Here is a 10,010-nt window from a genome sequence, read left to right as displayed (position 1 = left end):
ATCTATCTCAAAAAGTGTGTTATGAAGTTCATCTCGGAATTCTAGTCCGAAATGGTAATGTGTGCTCACCTCTTACCTTGTCCGAGATCTGTTCCTTCATATCTCGGAATCTCTAAATTTGTTTAAATATGTCCTCTAAGATCTTCTCCTTTTACCTCTGATATTCAGTCCGAGTCTGTGCAATCTCGAACTCTATATCATGTACAAGTATTTTCATTTTCATCTCGGAAGTATCTTATGACAATCCATCTCGACACGCTCATGCTCCGAGATCTTTATAACAATCCATCTCGGAATTTTCATGATCCGAGATCTCTTTGGCAAATCATCTCGGAACTTCCTAGCTCCGAGAACACTTTCTTTGAAAGAAGTTGAAAAGGTTTTTCATTGTTAATACTGAAACGTTTTTCTTAATAACTCAAACGGTTATTTTTTTAATGATGATTATTCTTAATCCTTGAAAATCGCACTGTTTTTGCACACGTCTCAATAAAGTAAACATCATATCAATCAAATGACGGTTTCCATTTTGCACGTCTTGCCATAATATTCTTTCGTCCTTGCAGGTCAACTCATTCCAAATGTGTCAACACATTTAACGCGCTCCATATCCATATTCGGGTTTCATCATTACACTTTTTTAACCCGACCCACCTTCATCCAACCTATAAAAGGCTCACCAAAACCCATTTGACACTTTACGCTCTCATAACCTTCATCTCTTTCTCTTTGAAAACTGTTCTTCGAGCACTCATAACCTGCAATAATGGCATCTTCTCGAACACCCCCAAAATCACCAAAACTGCTCCCAAGAAGAAATCCTCCAAGGGTTTTGCCTCATCATAGTCGACTAAACCGTTCCTCAGAGATACAAATCAATTGTTCTCCTTGGATCCAATGGACTATGAAGAGTCTATTCGGGTCATGATCGATTTTATGTCTTATCATCCCATATCAGTTCCTCTCATCAAAATTCCTGATCTACTCATTCCCCTTCGTCTTCTTCACATCGTCTTTGACATAATCAAGATCGAAGACAGAGTTCTTAAGATTAAGATCATTGGTGACCGTATTGTACCAATTTCAAAGCAAACCTTCTTGAAAGCTATTGGGATTCCTGAAAACCCTAAGGGTTTCACAGTTTAAGAATCATCGTCTGAAGAGTTTCAGGCGTTTCTCAACCACATAGGGTATGCTGAAGAGTTCAAAGCTATTAAGTTCAAGAAATATGCAGTTCCTGGGCTATGGATAGTTCTCATGCACCTCATCCTTCGAGGTCTGTCTGGGAAACATGGAGGTATGGACACAATGAGCAAATATTGGCTCTATGTTGTCAATAGTATCTACTCCGGAAAAACAAATGCTGTCGACTTGACCGAAGTCTTGTGGCAAGACTTTCGGAAATTTGTTGTGAAGAGAATGCCTCTGGAGATATCAAGTCCGAGATTTTAGGCTCTTACCATCCAACAACTCTACCGAGAGAGGAGTGAACCAATCCCAGTCGACACAATTCCGAAAGAGGTATTTCTAACTTTCAAAGCTATTAAGACTTATCGCCTTTCGAACCAGGCATCTTTCGGACCCATTCGTAGATTGCCTAAACACATGTTGTCCATCCTACCATCCGAGTCCCTCACTTGAAACACCAGTTGGCGACATCGATTGTGTATAGCCCTAAACAGTCTACCCCTGCCTCCATTGAGCCCACCTCGGGTGTGGCCAAGCCAGCCTCCACTGGCGGAAAGAAAAAGAAGGCTGCCAAAAGAAAGACCTCTCCCTCTCAACCAAAAGCCAAAACAAGAGCCAAAGTCGATACTTCCTCTCAAAAGGAAAGTATCAAAGACATTCCGACTGACTCTGGTCATCCTCTCACCCCTCCTGCCCACTCTTCCGAAGTACCATTCGGATTTTCAAAATCATTTGCACACACTCACGGGGAGTCTCCTTATAATCCACCTTCACCTTCCCAACAAGGTGATGATGGTGTTGAACATAGTTACTTGCACCCCTTGGAACACACCCACGAGTCACTTCGGATATCACTCATTCTTCTTCTACACAAGCACAATTTATGACCCCTGTCTTGGATCCTAAGCATTCCGAAGCTGGAGTAGTCCCTCCTACCTCGGATGCCACAACTGGTCTGGTACCTGGCAAAGGTAAAGGACGACCAGGTACTGACGATCTGGATTGGCTAGACTTTGTTAGCATGGCTCACACCAGGCATCCAGAGCTTACTCAATCACAGGTCGAAGCTACTCTCATTTCCATGAGGAACATATCCATTCAAAGCAACCTTTCATTTGTTGCTCCATCTGATGAAGTCACTGACCAAGAGTTTGCTTCAGGAAAGACTCTTCAAGACAACATTCCGAAGTCCTCCCACCATGATGCATTACATCCAGATCCTGATGAGGAACACTCGTCAGAATTTATGTTTGATGACGATAGTGTCTCCATTGCTGCTCCTATCGTTCTCTCATATTTTCACATTTTTCAGAAACCATCTTCATCCAGGCCAAATTATGACTTTGGTCTCTCATCATCTTCATCTGAGCCTGTTGATGAAGAAATTCATACTGATGATCAAGCTCACAACATTCATGGAGGTGAAGCAGAAGCAAATCCTCCCAAGGATGATCAAACCTCCAACAATCCTGGCCATTCCTAACCTCCAGTCCATCAAGAGAGTGTTAAAGCCAAGTATGAGAGTTCCACCTTGGACACGAGATCATCAGCTGAAAACTATATTGATCCATTTGCCTTGTTGGAACTCTGAGACAATGTCTCTGCTACAGTCTCCAAGGTTGAATCTTTAGACAAGTCGGTTGCCCAACTTGATGCCAAAGTGTTTGGTATCGACACTAAACTGGATGCAATTCTCCTCTCACTCTCGGAAGTCAAAAACCAGGGCCCTCAAATAAAGAAAGAGCTCAACCACTGGATCAACTCATCTCCCTCCGACTCAAGCACACCATTGAGGAGGTTGAGCAAAAGTACAATTCGAGTCTTGATCACTATCTCGACACCATCACCACCATGTTGAAAGTTCACGATGATATGATCAGTGCCACCAATGAACTGATCAAGCAAATGCACGTTCGACATGAAAAGCAGATTCAGAGAATGGAGAAGGAGATAAAGAAGAAAGATGAGATGAATCTTATCATGCAACAAGTACTCATCAAACTCCTCCGAGCCTGCTGGAATATTGTGGATGTTCCAAACAATAAGTTCGATGAAATGTTGTCCATCCTTGCCAATTTATTTGACCATCTCAAAGCTCAGGCTCTGACTGTTGAAGCCTATGACGCCCTTACCTTACAGATGAACACCAGCTTTCAGAAGGTGTTTGATCGTCTGTTGTATTTTAGCATTCAGCTTTGCTTGCCTTAGTTGTCAGGCCATCCGATGCAAGAGGGGGAAAAGGCCCAAGTAAAAGAGATCACTCTATCTCTTGGAAGCCCGCCTCAGAGTTCAAACTCTAAGATGAGTCTGATGATGATTCTGCTCAAATCATTCCTACAGGTACTCCATATGATGATGATGATGATGAAGATGACAAGTACATCACCAATGTTGTGATAGGAATTCAAGCTCCAAGGAAGTTTCTAGCCAAAATTCTTTCCGAGGAAGAGCAAAGGGTATGGTCTGCTGTCTCATGGCCATCATCCCAAGCTGATGTATTACAAAGAAGCCGTGAAATGGCTAAGGCAAAGACCAAGCTGGCGATTGATGCATTCTGAGCCACCCAGTCAATGATGCCTCCAGTTCCCTCGCCAAGAATAGCTCCAATCGATGAAGGTTCTCCACTTCAGAAACCTGACAAGATTCTTGACGAGCCCCTGATTCCTCCTCCTCCAGAGTTTACCGTCGATGAAAACATGCAGCATGTCATCTCGGTTCTCAGCAAGCAACAAGACAAAGGAAAAAAGCCTAAAGCTCCGAATAGACCACCAAAAAGTCTGAAGGTTGGTCCCAGGCTCAAATAGATCAGGCCCTAGAAGAAATCATCTGAACTCAATCCCTCAAAGACATCCTTAATCCGATGCTAGGGCTTTCCCCACTCTACAGAGAAGGAATAATTCATGACTTGGACATAGTGTCATTAATGTATTATGATCTACCAACCGAGGACTCGGACCAGCTCGATCTTCCCATCTCTCCATACGGCAAGTTCTACATCAAATTTTCTCCTCTCCACCCAGAGAATGATCCACAAATGATCATCAGAATTGAAAGAGAACATTTAAAGACTTTTTACTCCTTGAACGTACGTCCCCAAAAAGAAGTGTGGTCTCGAAAGAGAATAACCAAGATATTTGGGTTCAGAAGGAAGGTTTTGAAAAAATTTGTCTTAGACTGTCTGTTGCATCGCTTCTATGTATATCGAAACAAGACAACACAACTCACAATCACGGACGTTGACTTCCCCTCCATCAATCCGAACGACATCCTAACCATTAAAGCTCATTTCCGAATGCATCAAAATGATCAAATGAACATTGCTGCCTACAGTGTTTCAATGAATTACTTAAAGGATTATGTCGCTGTGTTTTGAAGATGTGACTTCGAATTGCCTCATTTGTTCGGAACTGAAAGGTTCTTGGCAAAAATTTACTTCAAGCTACCTGAAGCTGAAATATTGGAAGAAGGGCCAGTTGATGAACCTGTGGTGGGGTACGTCTACTTGTAAAAGAAGACAAACAAGAAGGACTTCTTCCGAGTCCTAGACAAGCATATCATCCCCTCCAAGCTCTTCAAAAGTTCATCAAAAATACAGCTAAGTCAGAAGCCCATGAGCATGTGAAGTCCAAATTTATAAGTCAACTTCAATCGTATCTTGAAGTCTAATATTGGTTGTACAGAGCTCATGTGTTCATCCAAGAGGAAGCCAACTAAGCTAACCAGATTGCTAAGTTCACTTAGGGGGAGATTGTTGGAACCTGAAAAGTGAACCTCTAGCAATCACAAGTATTGAAGATCCAAAGTCAGTAGTTTCCGAAGTAGAGATGGAGTTCAAAGTGAAGACTATTCTGAGATGGATTATAAATCCGAGATCAGTCTGCTTGTTTGAACATTTATTATTTCTTGTCTTATTCATGATGTAACGTTTCATAGGACTTAGCTTTTTGTATCTTTTAGATAATCAGTTGCCAGTAGTTGATTATTAACCAGTCCTAGGAATGTCTCACAAGTTTATACGATGTACCTCCTTAGCCTATTTAAGGAGTGCTTTGAATGACAAGAAATACACAGATTGTTCTCTAAAGATAGAAAATATTCTTCTTAACTCTCTTTCACTTTTCTCTCAAGTCAAGATCTTTCATAACATTCCTCTTGTTCATTTATTGTCTTTACATCAATTATACTCCTAGTTTCTTCATTTGATACTTGAGTACTTTGTTGAATCTTTACTTCAAGTCTCGACTGGTATTACCAGACTTGACTAGAACCATTAATTAAGAGCAGACATTGATCTTAAAGATTATCTCAAGGTTTGAGTTTTCAAACCTTATCCTTGTGCATCATTTCTAGTACTCACAAGCACACATGTTCTTAAGATGAAAAGCTATCTGGATCAATTAGAGAGATTGGGCTCTCCATATCCACAAGACTTGGCCACAGACTTATTTTTGAACTCATCGCTAAAGTCTTATGATACCTTCATCATGAACTACAACATGAATGGGTGGTAGAAATCTATCTCCGAGTTACACAGGATGCCAAAAACTGCAGAGAAGAATATCCCAAGGAACCCCCCCCCCCCAAGTGCTCATGATTAGGGAAGGAAAAGTCAAGAAGAACAAAGGCAAGAACTTCAAGGGAAAGCCACAAGCTGACAAGGGCACAGGGAAGAAAGCTCTCCAAAACCCACCACCAAAGAAGAAGGAAAAGGTTGCCAATGATGACACATGCTTTGAGTGTGGTGTCGTGGGGCATTAAAAAGGAATTGTCCTAAGTACCTTGATGAGTTGAATAACAAGAAGGCTGGGGAAGGCCCTTCAGGTATATGCATCTTCATGATTGAAATGTGACTATTTACTTTTTCATCTAACACTTGGGTATTTGATAGTGATTATGGAACTCTTATTTGCAATTCGTTGCAGGGGTTCAGAAAGAGTAGGGAACTGAAGACAGATGAGATGGTATTGCATGTGGGCAATAGAGCACGGGTTGCAGTCCAAGCAATAGGACATTTTGATTTACAGTTACCATCTGGTATGTACTTGACATTAAAAAATGTGTGTTTGATTACTTCTATTACTAGAAATATTGTATCAGTTTCCCGTTTAAGTAAATATGGTTTTAATTTTCAATTTATTGATGATAATATTCATTCCTTCTTGGATGGAATATTCTATTTTGAGGCAAGACCAATAAATGGATTTATGAATTAAACCTAGATGACACCTCAAACAATAAGTCCCTTTATCATCTTAACACCAAAAGGCTCAAAAAAGATTTGAACCAAACATATCTATGGCATTGTCGCCTTGGACACATAAACAAGAAGCACATATCTCAACTCCAAAAGAGCGGACTTGTGGGGGCAAATGACATTGATTCATTTGACATATGTGAATCTTGTTTATGTGGCAATATGACAAAATCCCCTTTCTTTGGAACAAATGAAAGGGAGAGTGTTTTATTGGGCATCATACACACTGATGTATATGGTCCCTTCAAAACAATGTCTAGATATGGTGAAAGATATTACATCACCTTCACTGACAACTTTAGTCGTTTTGGTTATGTGTATTTGATGAAACATAAACATGAAGCATTTGAAAAGTTTAAATTGTTTCAAAGTGAGGTTGAAAATCAACTCGACAAAACAATCAAAATCCTTCGTTCGGATAGAGGAGGCGAGTACTTGAGCCAAGAGTTCCAAGACCATCTAAGGAGTCGTGAGATTATCTCACAACTCACTCCACCTAGAACACCACAACTTAATGGTGTTGCTGAGAGGAGAAATTGGACCTTACTTGATATGGTTCGATCTATGATGAATCGAAGTACTCTTCCTTTATCATTTTGGAGTTATTCTTTACTCACCGCAGCCCGTATCTTGAATATGGCACAAACTAAAAAGGTAGATAAAACACCTTATGAGATGTGGTATGGAAAGGCTACATCCTTATCTTATATAAAAGTTTGGGGTTGTGAAGCTTATGTCAGACAAGAGACTTCAAGAAAACTTGAGCCTAGATCTACCAAATGCATATTTGTAGGATATCCTAAAGATTGTTTAGGATATTACTTCTACATTCCTAGTGAGAATAAGATCTTTATCTCACGAAAAGATGAATTCTTAGAAAGAAAGTTTCTAATGGATGAGGCAAGTGGGAGGCGCGTGGAACTTGAAGAAGATCAAGAACCTCAACCCGATGCAGCTTTAGTTGGCACTAGTACTGAACAAGAGGTTGTTGATGATGAAGAGATCATTGTCCTTCAACCTATTGAAACACAAGGCGTTCGCAAATCCGATAGAACTTGTCATGAACCTGAGAGATATGGATTTCTCATTGACGAGTGCTTCATGATGATGAATGCTGATGAGCCCATCAACTACCGATATGTAATGTTAGATCCCGAATCTAACAAATGGCTTGAATCCATGAACGCAGAGATGCAATCCATGAGAGAAAATCAATTCTGGGATTTGGTTGAACTTCCTCCCAATAGCAAGACTGTTGGAAGTATTGTGGGTCTTCAAGAAGAAGACTGACATGGATGGAAATTTACACACATTCAAAGCAAGACTTGTTGCTAAAGGATTCACTCAAACTCATGGGATTGATTATGAAGAAACCTTTTCACCAGTTGCTATGATTAAATCTATTAGGATACTACTCGCCATAGCTGCATATTATGACTATAAGATATGTCAAATGGATGTCAAAACTGCTTTTCTAAATGGGCACTTGGAAGAAGATGTCTATATGGTTCAACCCGAAGGTTTTGTCGACCAACAGCATCCTAATAAAGTGTGTAAGCTCAAGAGATGCATTTGTGGGTTAATACAAGCATCTCGTAACTGGAATCATCGTTTTTATGATGAAATCACAAAGTGTGGTTTTATTATAAATGAAGATGAATCTTGTGTTTAGATGAAACTAGTGGGATCTCGGTAACATTCTTGGTCGTATATGTGGATGAAATATTAATCATGGGGAAATCACATTCCAACTTTACAAGGTGTAAAGACATGGCTTGGAAAGTGCTTCTCAATGAAGGACCTAGGTGAGGCACAATACATTCTAGGAATCAAAATCTATAGAGATAGATCAAAACGATTAATAGGTTTAAGCCAAGGTACATATATTGATAAAGTGTTGAAATGGTTCAATATGCAAAACTATAAGAGAGGATTTGTACCTATGGCGCATAGCACTGTACTAAGTTCATCTCAATGTCCTAGCATAAAGGTTGAGCTAGACAAGATGAAGGATGTTCCATATGCTTCTACAATTGGATCCATCATGTACGCCATGAACTGTACAAGACCTGATCTTGCTTATGCTATGAGCATGGTAAGCAAATTCCAACCAAATCCAGGGGAAAGTCATTGGACAGCTATGAAGAACATTCTCAAGTACTTACGAAGGACTAAGGATATGTTCCTCGTCTATGGAGGTGTGGAAGAAAGCTTAAGTGTAAAGTGCTACACCGATGCTTCGTTCACAACTGATCGAGATGATTTCAAATCGCAATCAGGATATGTGTTCATTATCAATGGGGGTGCGGTATCTTGGAAAAGCTCCAAGCAAAGTGTTGTTGCACAATCCACTACAGAGTCAGAATACATTGCTGCTTCTGAAGCTACACAAGAGGCTGCTTGGATGAAGAAATTCATTGGAGATCTAGGGGTAGTCCCTACCATTAAGGATCCCCTAGACGTTTTCTGTGACAATGAGGGTGCTATTGCTTTGGCAAAAGAACCCAGATCACACAAGAAGACCAGGCATATTAGCCGAAGATTCAACTTCATCCGGTATAAAGTTGAAGAAGGTGAAATTAGTATTTGCAAAGTTTACACTGATCAAAATTTGGCGGACCCTTTCACGAAGCCCCTTCCTCAAGTCAAGTTTGAAGGTCATGCTCGAGGAATAGGACTTCGATATTCTAGTGATTGGATTTTATCTATGTATTAGTACTGAATATTAAGACATTGTAACATCATCTATTGTAATATTATGATATATATGACATATTATCTTTTCATTAAATATTTCTTGTGTTCTTTATTAACATGTTTAATCCACGAGTAAATTTATTCACTCTAAAATCCATAGTCGGTTATTATTGTGGGAATAGTAATAAAGTAAGACTAATATGAATTGGAATGGTTGACAAAGCGTTGTAACCAGTTTCATAGGTACTTACTAGAGAGCAAGTATTGGACTGACCTGTTCAAGATCATTTTGTGGATCGTTGTCATGAATGATACTTGATAAAGGTAGTATCTATATATCCTTAACACCTGAGATACATATATGGGACTTGAGTGTGGAGAATGTTATGCTTTGATGTAGTCAAATTTTTTTCTTTAAGCAGGTAGTTATAAAAGCTATTATCGGGCATGATGTGAACCATGCAATAGGTGTATGTAGTCAAGATAGGATTTGTTCCTCTTATTCGTTGAGAGTTAGACATCTAAGACCTGATGTAAAGTTGAACACTTATATGAGATTAACTGCGATCTATATCTCATGTTCAACATGATGTCTGTAGCAAAGTGATAACTGATAAACTTACCTTACTCACCAATTGTAGCCTTGGGGCTTCTGGGGAATTGGGCGTTGATGGAATGACACTATGTCATATGTTGTTGGGGGCAGTGAAATGTTGCTAGACGTTCACCACTGTCTATATCAATTTGATATGAGTCTTGCGCAAGTGGGAGATTGAAAGATTTAGTATGCTCAAGAGTCATATTAAAATGATATTACTAAATAACATATGATCCTAAGGGTCACAATAACAACAACTTGACACAATTGATT

At 39.8% G+C, this 10,010-nt stretch overlaps 1 pseudogene; it reads left to right on the top strand.

Annotated features, from left to right (window-relative positions):
* The first annotated feature begins 8,384 nt into the window (after nucleotides 1–8,384).
* Nucleotides 8,385–9,158, top strand: LOC145113717 (secreted RxLR effector protein 161 pseudogene; annotated as a pseudogene).
* The last annotated feature ends 852 nt before the right edge of the window (nucleotides 9,159–10,010 follow it).

Source organism: Lactuca virosa, chromosome 5, assembly GCF_052849685.1.
Source record: "Lactuca virosa cultivar CGN04683 chromosome 5, Lactuca_virosa_CGN04683_v6, whole genome shotgun sequence".
Lineage (NCBI taxonomy): Eukaryota > Viridiplantae > Streptophyta > Magnoliopsida > Asterales > Asteraceae > Lactuca > Lactuca virosa.
Note: the sequence above shows the minus strand (reverse complement) of the source record. Positions and strands in the feature narration are given on the sequence as shown.